The 10133-nt window shown below is 45.2% G+C and overlaps 1 pseudogene; it reads right to left on the reverse strand.

The window, feature by feature from the left end:
- Positions 1 to 3052: 3052 nt before the first annotated feature.
- On the reverse strand, positions 3053 to 3430 carry LOC134378618 (ubiquitin-like; annotated as a pseudogene).
- Positions 3431 to 10133: the final 6703 nt, after the last annotated feature.

The raw sequence follows: 10133 nt of genomic DNA on the forward strand, positions 1-10133 counted from the left end.
GAAGGAAAAGGATTTGCTGGGCAGAGCCCTGCTGCAGGGTGGCGTGTCCAGCACACCCATGTGAGTGGGCGCCTGCCATCTGGGCCCACCTGCCCTGTGTGTAATGAAAATTGCTCAAGAGCCTCACATTGCACAATTTATAAACACTTCTACCTACGTTATCTTAATTAGTATTCACAAGGACACTGAAAGGCAAATGTCTTCATTTAAGAGATTTAACATATGAAACAGCAATAAAAACAAAACCAGCCTGAGATTCAGAGAGGTCTCCTAGTTTGTCTGAGGTCACAGCTCTAAGTAGTGGGACGACTGCTGGCAATCACTTAGGTCCTATGATTTAATGGATTCTTCTAAACTTCTCATATCCAAATACTACATCCATATGACCCAGCAATTCTACTCCTTGTATACCCCAAGATGACTGAAAACCTATGTCCACATAAAAACTTGTGCACGAATGCTCATAGCAGCATTATTCATTACAGCCAAAAAGTTGAAACAACCTGAATGTCCATCATCTGATGAATGGATAAGCAAAATGTGTCTTATCCACACAATGGAATATTATTCTGTTGTAAAAAGGAGTGAAGAACTGATTCATGCCACGACAAGGATGAACCTTGAAACATTTTACTCACTGGAAAAGCCAGACACAAAAGGCCTCATATTAAATGATTCCATTTACGTGAAATATAAACAGAAAAGGCAAATCTATAGGGACAGAGAGCAGATTAGTGGTTGCCAGGGACTGGAGGGCAGAGGAAGTGAGGAAGGACTACTAACATGTACGTGGTTTCTTTCTGGGGTAATTAAAATGTCTTCAAACTAGTGGTGATGGCTGCACAACTTTTTGGTATGTAAGTTTTATCTGAAGGAAAAAAAGGTTTTAAAGAAGGACTAAACCAAAAAACTGTGTCCCTTGCAGGATCCTGAATTCTTTATTCTCTTTGCCACATTGTACTTCCATGCATCAGAGAAGAATTTGCATTGAGAAATGCCTCTTTAAAGAAGCAAGCACCATGGGCTGGCCAGTTAGTTCAGCTGGTAGAGCGTGGTGCTGATAACACCAAAGTCCAGGGTTCGATCCCTGCAGCAGCCAGTGGCCCCCCCCCCAAAAAAAAAAAAAGGCAAACACCTTATCAAAGCCACCGGTCATTTGTCCTTTGGAGAGATTTGGTTGAATGAGGTTCTGTTTCATGCAAACCCTCCATGACATCGGTCAACACTGAGAGAAAGACTGCTTGGAGAAGGAGGATGAGCACCAAGAAACAAGCCAGGAAGGAGCAGCAGCGCTGGGAGCTGTGGGCTGCCTAAGCGCTGTGGGCTGCCTAACGTGGGGTCCTAATGCAGGCCGGTGGCCTGGGGGCTGGGGGCGTTGCGACAGGTGGAATGAATGGTCAGGGGGCCTTTACTGCATGGGGTTCCATGGGGTCAGCCCCAAGACATTGCCCAGATGTCTTGAGCTGTCCCTGTTTTTCCTCTGCTAAATCACAAAGTAATTTATAATAGACTATTCTTTTGTTATTTACCATTAAAAGAGGGCCAGGACAGCATAGTACAGCTTATCCCTTGAGAAGTTTGTATCCAGCTCTGCCATGGACCAGCCATGATCTTGAGTGAGTTACTTAACCTCTCAGAGCCTCAGTTTCCTGTCTGTGACAATAGCATTTATGACCCCATTGAGCTGATGTGAGTACTGCACGAGCTTTTGTATGCAGAGTGCTTAGAACGGCACCCACCACCTCCTGAAGGCTGTGTCAGTCCTTGACAGTATTAACAACATGAGAAATTTTATGAAGACTCTGAGTGGTAGGTTTATCTTTTTAAAAAGCTTACTGGTGGAATAAATTACATTCTCTGTTTTCTCTTAGACTCCTTCTCGTTTCATGTTTCCCCATATTTACCCATCTGTTAGGGGGAGACTGATTTTGAGCAAATTCGTTGCAACTGAAAAAGGAATAAGTTATATTTTAAATTATATCCTACTTCTGTGCCCCAATGGAAATAAAGTTTCCAAATGAGCAAAACTTTTGTAATTTTAAAGACATTTTATGGAAACTGGTCATATAGGCAGAGGGTACAGAGATAGGTGATTTTGCTGGGCAAGGCTGCAGTTTTCTCACTCAGCCTGTTTCTGTGAAGTTATGGTTTGGGCGTAAGAACCCAGGTGGAGCCTTAGATTTGAGCAGATAATTCTGAATCAACGAAACACAGTTCAGTTTCCTTCAGAGGGGCTGGAAAAGCAGGTGATTTAAGCCTCCAGCTCAGTGAGTCAAGGGCCCGAGAATTCTCTGAGGTGGTCAGGGCAGGAGTTTCACCCAATTTTGCAGGATTGTTGCTGTGTAAGAGAAGGGCTGAAGAGCATGTCCCATGACTCATGAGGTCTTGCCAATTGGAGTCAACACTAAAAGGCATTCCAGGGCTCTCTACCTCTGGAAACTTGGCAGTGAGATGGGAGCTGAGACATTCCTGGGCTGTCATTTGGCAGCATCCCCCGATGGAGCATGGCATTGCCGTGAAATCAACTGGGATCACAACCCAGAAAACCTGTAACAAAATACCACTTCTTTTCATGAAGACACACCCTGAGGGGTCTTCCTCTTTCAAATCCTTCTGAAGCACCATAGGCTGGTTCTGAGTTTCAATCAGCAATACTTGGATTTCAAATAGCCACCCGAGCAACAAGCTTCATCAGTGTTTCATGACTCTGACTTGTCTCAGTTCTATTTCAGCAGATATGATGTGCATTAACAGTAAGTCATGTTACAGCAGGACACCTACTGCCTAAATATGCAGGAAATCATCACTGATTCATGGAATCAGGGGGTCACTGGGTGGATGTCATGCCCCAAAGTGTCAGAGGTGAAGATGGATGAGCCAATTCAGGCTATCACTGTAGACTGACTCTGTTCCTTTGTGTACTCCAGGTCCTAAGCCAGCAAATTCCTTTTTTTTTTCTTTACTGCTCCAGTCAAACGAAAGGGAAACTTTATTGAGAACTCAGGGCCATGGTGCTTGGGCAGGGGAATGCCCTGCGGGGGAAGCAAGAGCCTTATCTGACCTTCTCAGGGCGCAGGTTGTTGGGTGCTGCACTTCTTCTTGCAACAGTTGACAGCAGGGGGCGCAAGGAAGCGCGACACTAGGGCAGATCGTCTTGTTGCAGTTGCATTTCCAGGCAAGCTGTCAAGCAAAGTCTCAGTGATGCCACCTCTCAGGCGAAGCACCGAGTGCAGTGTGGACTTTTCTGGATGTTGTAGTCTGGCAGGGTGTGGCTGTCCTCCAGCTGTTTGCCTGCACACATCAGATGCTGCTGGTCAGGCGGGATGCCCTCCTTGCCTTGGATTTTGGCTTTGACATCCTCAGTGGTGTCACAAGGCTCAACCTCCAGGCTGATGGTCTTGGCTGTCAGGATCTTCACAAAGATCTGCATCTCTGTGTCTGCCATGCAGCTGCTGCCACCAACTAGTGTGGCCGCCTTGCTGAAGAGAAAGAGCTAGCAAACTCCTGAGTCAGCAGGCAGGGTGGCTACAGAAGTGGAGGAGTGTTGCTGATATCAGGCCCTGGCTGCGTGGTGCCTTGGCTGACCCGGCAGGAAACAGAGTCAAACATTGCATGTAGCCCCAGGCCTGGTGTTGGATGGCGGCCTCAGCGTGTTATAATGATCAAGGGGTGATTAGCATCAAAGAGGGGGCCCTTCCATAATGCGAGGACACTGGAGCTCCGGCTCAGGGACTCTGCCTGTTGGCTATGTGTGCAGACACTCTATTCCATCCTTCAGCAACAGACTGTGTCAAGACAACCACCAGCCCATGAAAAGTCTCTCCCGCATTGTCTGCTTGGCTTCCCAGGGGCGCAATGGACTGCCTTTAATCTTTCAAACTGCTGTCGCTGGGATAGGCCAGGGGGAGACACCAGGTCCCTGTTGCTATCTCAGACTTGCTTGTGCATCCCTGGGAGGAGACAGGCCTCAGAAGGGCCTAGAACAATCCCATTCCTAATCTTCAGGCCTCCCAGACTCCAGGTCTTTCCTAGATGATAAATGAACAAAACAGCTCTGTGCCCCCCGTAGAGAAGGATTCTTTCCTCCTGCTCCAGCAGTCTCTGCCTGCCTCGTGGTCTCTGGAATAACCCTTATTTCCCACTCACCAGTGTTAAAAGAAAAGAACTCGCCACAGAATAGTTCTGAGTACCGGCGACAACAGAGACCTGGGGCCAGGGTGGGGGGCGCGTCTCAGCGTCCGCAGCCCCCTCCTCATTCTCTCTGCCTCCCGGCTCCATACAGCATGGAAGAGGGCACATCACAGGGAACCCATTGCCCTAGGTGGCTCTCCAGTGGCTTTCCCCGTGGTCACTGTGGCCTCTGTTTTGTTATTATAAGCATTCTAGGCTATGCATAATGGAAAGAAACAACGCTAAAGGGAAAAGCCAGAGTTAAGGGTTTATAATAATTACAGAGGAGCAGCAAGGCTCTCTCCCCTGACATCGACTGGTGAAAGGGGAAGGAAGGAGGGTACCCCATCGGGTCGGGCTCATGAAGCCCCTGCTGAGGTTAGATGGCTCCGTTACTGCAAACTAGCCAGGCTCCCCTGCATCCTGTAGCTTCCAACATGTCTTCTCTTCCAATATATGATACCATAGCAATTCTGAGATCATTCCCCTTAGCACTGAAATCACTTAAAAAACAGAAGGAAAAGCAAAAATGTAAGTGACTTTGCTTCCACCTCCAATACTGGGAACACAGTGTCTAGAAGATTCTTAAAAGAAGCCTGTCTGAACTGAATGCCACTGATATCATGGGTCATATACTATCCTTGCTTTTATAAGATTAAAAATATTGTACTTTAACATATGATTTCTCTATTTTTGCAAATAAGCAATTAGTTGTTAGTCACTAACCAATTTATCTACTTTTTTTTTTTTTTTAACAAAAGGGCTTGTCCGTGAAAAGTGACCCGAGGCTTCCAGATCAAGATGGTGGAATAGATGGTCCCCAGCCTCACCCTATCCCACAATCAAACCATTTACAACTATTAAAAAGCAATGACAGCCAAGCTGGGGCCACTAGAGTTCAGGGGAAGAGGACGAGAGACCTGTGGAGTTCATGAACGCAGGAGAAGCCACGATGAGAGAAAGAAAGGTCCACTCCTACCATTTTGAATCCCAGCTGCTTCAAGGCTGGCCCTGGTGAGTACACAGAGCAGGAGCTGGCAAAAGCCACAGCTGTGCCCTTTGAATGAAGTTGCTTGGAGGCTGTAGGAGAGAAGAGGGATTTGGTGGCCCCCAGGCCAGCAAGACCACTCATAGGGTTCCCGTGGACCCATATAGGAGTGAGAAGTCACAGACAAGTGAAAAAAGGAGCCACTCAGAGGCTGGTGAGTCATTGCAAGGGACTGGTACACAGCCCATCCCATGGGAAGTGTTTGGAATGTGGGTGGTGGGGGAGATGGGCCCACTGGGAGAACACTGTGGCACAGCAAGGACGGCTGATCTGCACTCCAATCAGTGCAGGACCACTCATAGGAGACTGGTCAGGAATACAGATCTGCACCGGGTACAGTTTGTTGAAAAGACTCAGGCCCAGACCAGAGTTTCCACACAACCCAGGTGTACCGGACATCAAAAGACCCAGAACTATATACAAAGTCAACCATTAAAAGCTGAGCTGCACAAAAAGCCTTTCCCAGAGAATCAGCAGCAAAGCAGAAATTTAGCTCAACCACAGAGCTCAAGTGCTGGTCCTCACAGGAAGCTCCCCCATTTTAGAAGTAAGCAAAGGACAACAAATTAGATCCAGTGCAGAGTTTAAGGCATGGGAACAGCAAATAATCCAACACGGAACTGAAAGAAAACATGTAAAGTGACCCATTTTTCCCTCCTACTGTGTCCCGTCTGAGACCCGGCCTTGCTGATTTCTCCCTCTGGTGTCTCGCGGCTCTGGTCCTTGGCTCCCCTGCAGACTTCCTCACTGCCCCAGTTTGCTGCAGGGACAGCAAGACCAGTGGGTGTCCTGCCTTTGTGCTCCACTGCCTCCAACCCACCCTCTCAGCCATTGGCAGATTGTCATTTTAAAGCACAAATCCAATAATGTTGCTTTCATGTGAAGAGTGGCTTGTCACTACCTGGGTTGTAGGTTCCCAGTTCTTCACGGGGGAGCACAGGCCTTTTGTACCCAAACTGCAAGCTGTTCCTGAACACCCCTGCCTTTCGTGACTCCAGGTCTGTGGCAGGATGCTCCCCTTTCTGCGAGACCCTTCTCGGCCTAGAAGACCTGGCCCAGCGTCATCTCTTCTCGAAGCTTCCCTGTTTCCCCAGCAGGAGGCCTCCTGCTTGATGCCTCCTTCCACACTGGCCATGAGCTCCTTTGAATGGTCAGCCTGTGCCCCACATGCAGCACACATCTGACCAATGCTTGTGACATGAACCCGTGTCTGAATGGTAGGCAAGAGGCTAAATGTAATTTAAAACAAAAAACCAACCCATAAAGCGTCTGTTTCAGAGAGCACTGGACGTGAGATGGCAGATCCTCAGTGCATCTGCTTTTGCACTCCCTGCTGGTTACACACACCATGGGCCTTCTTAAGTCTTGCAGAGCAGCTTGGTTTTCTGTAACAACTTCTGCCCTGAATCTGGGCCTGGATCTAATGCTGGCCGTGGTGGTCTAAATTTAAACCTTTCATCCCCTCTGCTTCACCGTTCCTCTAAGATATGATATTTCACATAAAACACTACAGGGATCGTTTAAAGAGAGAAGTCCACTCTTTAAATGAATTGAACTTTCATTTCATCCAACGAACGTTAGATTCATTTAACATCAACAAGGATGGTTGATTTCAATTTAAGAACATTTGTAAGTGAATTAAATTACAATTCATTTAGTATCAAGTATGAGGATATGTCAAAAAGTTCTTGGAAAAATAGAATGAAAAGATAAGACGACTCCAGGAACTTTTTGAAGATCTTCGTGTTCCCTGGGCTATTGCTTTGTGTGCGGAACTACACCTGTCCTTGATCCTAAACTAAGTTCAAAGACTTATGTTTCTGAAAATATGAAGACTTGCTGTTTCTCTTTTATGCTAATGTTTCTTTTAATGAAACTTTAAAAATTGCTTCGAGAATATTTTATTTTACTATCTTATATGATCTACTCCCTGCACTCAGAGGAAGATGTAAAAACAAATCAGAAAAGTGCAGAGGACACAAGCACATGGAGGAGAGGTCCAGAGTGTAAGATCCCCACCCTAAGACTCAACCAATGTTCCCTCCCTCACCGTATAGCTTCAGTTTGAGATTTCTAAATAAACATTTCTTTTAAAATTTAAAAAGGCAATATATGTTCTTTTTAGGAAAATATAAAATATAATCAATAAATAGACAAAAAGCAAGCTCTACAAAAATTCTTACATCTACGCTAATCACTGTTAACTTTTCAGTGCAGATTTTTCCTACAACTCATTTAAACATATCCTTCTAGATATCTACATAAACGAAAATTAGTTGAATCAATATATACTGTTTTGAATAATGATCTTTAAGTTAGAGACTATTTAGTCCCTTCTGGAATGGATATTTGCTAGATCTCCCTTAACATTTGAGTGCTCAACTGACTTCAGGCCAAAAGCTCCCCTACATACCATGCTCTTTGTAGCAGGGACACCACCGCAGCTTCCTCCCTGGGGTGCTCTTGGAGTCTGGGGACCAAACATGATGGTGCTGCTCCAGGGTGCCAAAGAGCTGAGCTTGGAGTCCCATGACCAATCTGCACTTGAGCCGTCAGAACATGCACCGGCCATTCCAGGCAGAGGTGCTATGAGAAGACACTATTCCAAGCAGATCCCCAAGCACCGCACACATTTTACTCACACGTGCTCTCTCTCTATCTCCTCTCTGTGCCAAATGGCTGGAAAGTAGCAAGTTCCCTCTCACTTTCTCTCTCTCATCCTAAACTTGGACTGAACTACCAAATTCTTAGGAAATTTATGCCACAAGGCCTCAAATGTCTGTTTTCAGCAAATGTGACTTGTAGGTTATCCTTGTGCAAAACAGGCTGGTCAGGCACCTTTCTCTGCAGAAGCTTCAGTCAACTGCTGGACACTCTTAGCCAAGGGCACAACATGGGCCGGTGTTTGAAAGCTGTGCACTCTTCCCCTGAAGTCGAATAGCGGTGGCTCCATGAGCAATGGCTTTTTATAGCCTGCACAGGTGGTTAGGCTGCAAGCTCCACTCTCGAAGGCGCCTCACCCCTGCTAGGAGAAACCTTTTAAGAAGAAGAGAAGCTCTAATAAATGCCTTGCTTTCTTCTGGGAACTTGAACTCATTAATATGTTCAATGTTTTTCTTAATGGATACCAGCTAGCAGACTGCATCGATTCTAACTGATAATCAACAGAAAATACATACTTGTCAGGCACTTTCTATCAGTAACTGTGTTAGTCATTCAGCAGAGTCTTCAGAATTTTAGACTTAGTACCAACTTGAAAATTAATCTGGTTCAAATTTCCCAGTTTCTAAATAAATAAACTAAGATTCAAAATCAATAATTTCTTCAAGGTCTAGAAGTAACCAGGTATTGTTTTGGCCTTGTCATTTGCCAGCAGGTTAAAACGTAGTCTCTGCTGCTGGATTTGTCCTTGGAGTTTGGTATACTCTTGGCACTGCACATCCAGGTGTGTGTTCTAGATGCCTTTAAATTGTCTGGGCACCACACACAAGCAACAGATGTCTAGTGGAGGTAGAGTGACTTTCACTATTATCTTTGTACAGACTTTAGTTCATTATAGTGAACTTTAGATCTGTTAAAAATTCAAAAATGAAGTCCCCTTCTTAAGGTTGTATGTTGAGAAAATCAGGCCTTAATAATCTCTTTCTACAGATAATGTAGAGGAAGAATAATGTCAGTGCAGGAGAAGAGAAGCCAGAGGGAATTGGGCACAGATTCTCAGTTCCGAGAGTTCAATAGCCTCTATTTCAGACTTTTTCTGCACTGCAGTATTTATGCATTTATTAATTTGCAGGGAAAGGTAATCTGAAATAAATGTAGCCGCTGGCCAGTGAGTCTGTGTAAGTGGTCTATTCTGTTACAGCATCTCCACCCCTCTCTTTGGGGTGTCTTCACAGTGTGGGGGGCAGCTATGTCATGACATGGAGCTGCCACTGGCCACACCTGGTTGGTGCAGGTGGACAGGTGGCTGTAGCTGGGCCAATGGTATTTCCACATTACTCCTGGCCACCGTCAGTCCTTGGTCCATGAATAACCACCGGACCCAAATTAGGATGCAGGTGTTTCTGGGGAATTTTGCACATGGAATAAAGAGAAGAAACAATCTCTTGGGCGTTGAGATCATGAGAGGAAAAGCTGGGGATCCCTTAGGGGGTCATTTACCCCCCCGTCACCCACACCCTCATGTGTCTGGGGAAGGGGAGGGAGGCAGACTGCAAATAGGAGAGTGGCAAGCCGGCCACAGAGCAGGCGGTGGAGGGACCCTCATGGCAGGTGCCGTGTCCTGTGGGTCCAGGTGGTCTCTAATTTTGGGCTTTGTAAGTCTCTCCAGAATCCTCATGGCAAATTTATATCTCTAACTTCTAAAAATCAGTTCCTTACCAGTGAAGCAGTTAGTGCCGATTTCTATAAAATTTGATCAAAAACATCCTCATTCATACAGTTTGTATAATTAACTTTCTGCTAGAGAAGGTCTGGAAGACAAAACCAAACAACAACCTTTCTTTGTACATTTACACAGAAAATAGCATGACCTACAGATGGCAAGTACTCAGATGGTGGCTAATCACTTTTTATAACTTTTTATGAATGTGCAGAGTTTTGTAGGAACAGCATTGAATCGCTTTTTTCAACCTGCTCCACGATATGCAGGACACTCAAAATTCTTATGTCATTGGAGACTTTTCTTCAGTTTCGTATTTCCTGAAGTAGCCTTATCTGTTGTGATATTTCTATTTTTAACTCGAAGGTTAGTCTTGTCACTCTGAGGACACTAGTCTATTATAGAAAGAAAGCAGATATTTATCTCTATGCTCAAAAATGTAATGTGATACATGATTTTTTAAATTTATATTTAAACAGAATATACTTTATATTTATATTATAAAAGTTATATATGATTACTAGAGAAAATTTG

This window comes from Cynocephalus volans, chromosome 5 (genome assembly GCF_027409185.1).
Source record: "Cynocephalus volans isolate mCynVol1 chromosome 5, mCynVol1.pri, whole genome shotgun sequence".
NCBI lineage: Eukaryota > Metazoa > Chordata > Mammalia > Dermoptera > Cynocephalidae > Cynocephalus > Cynocephalus volans.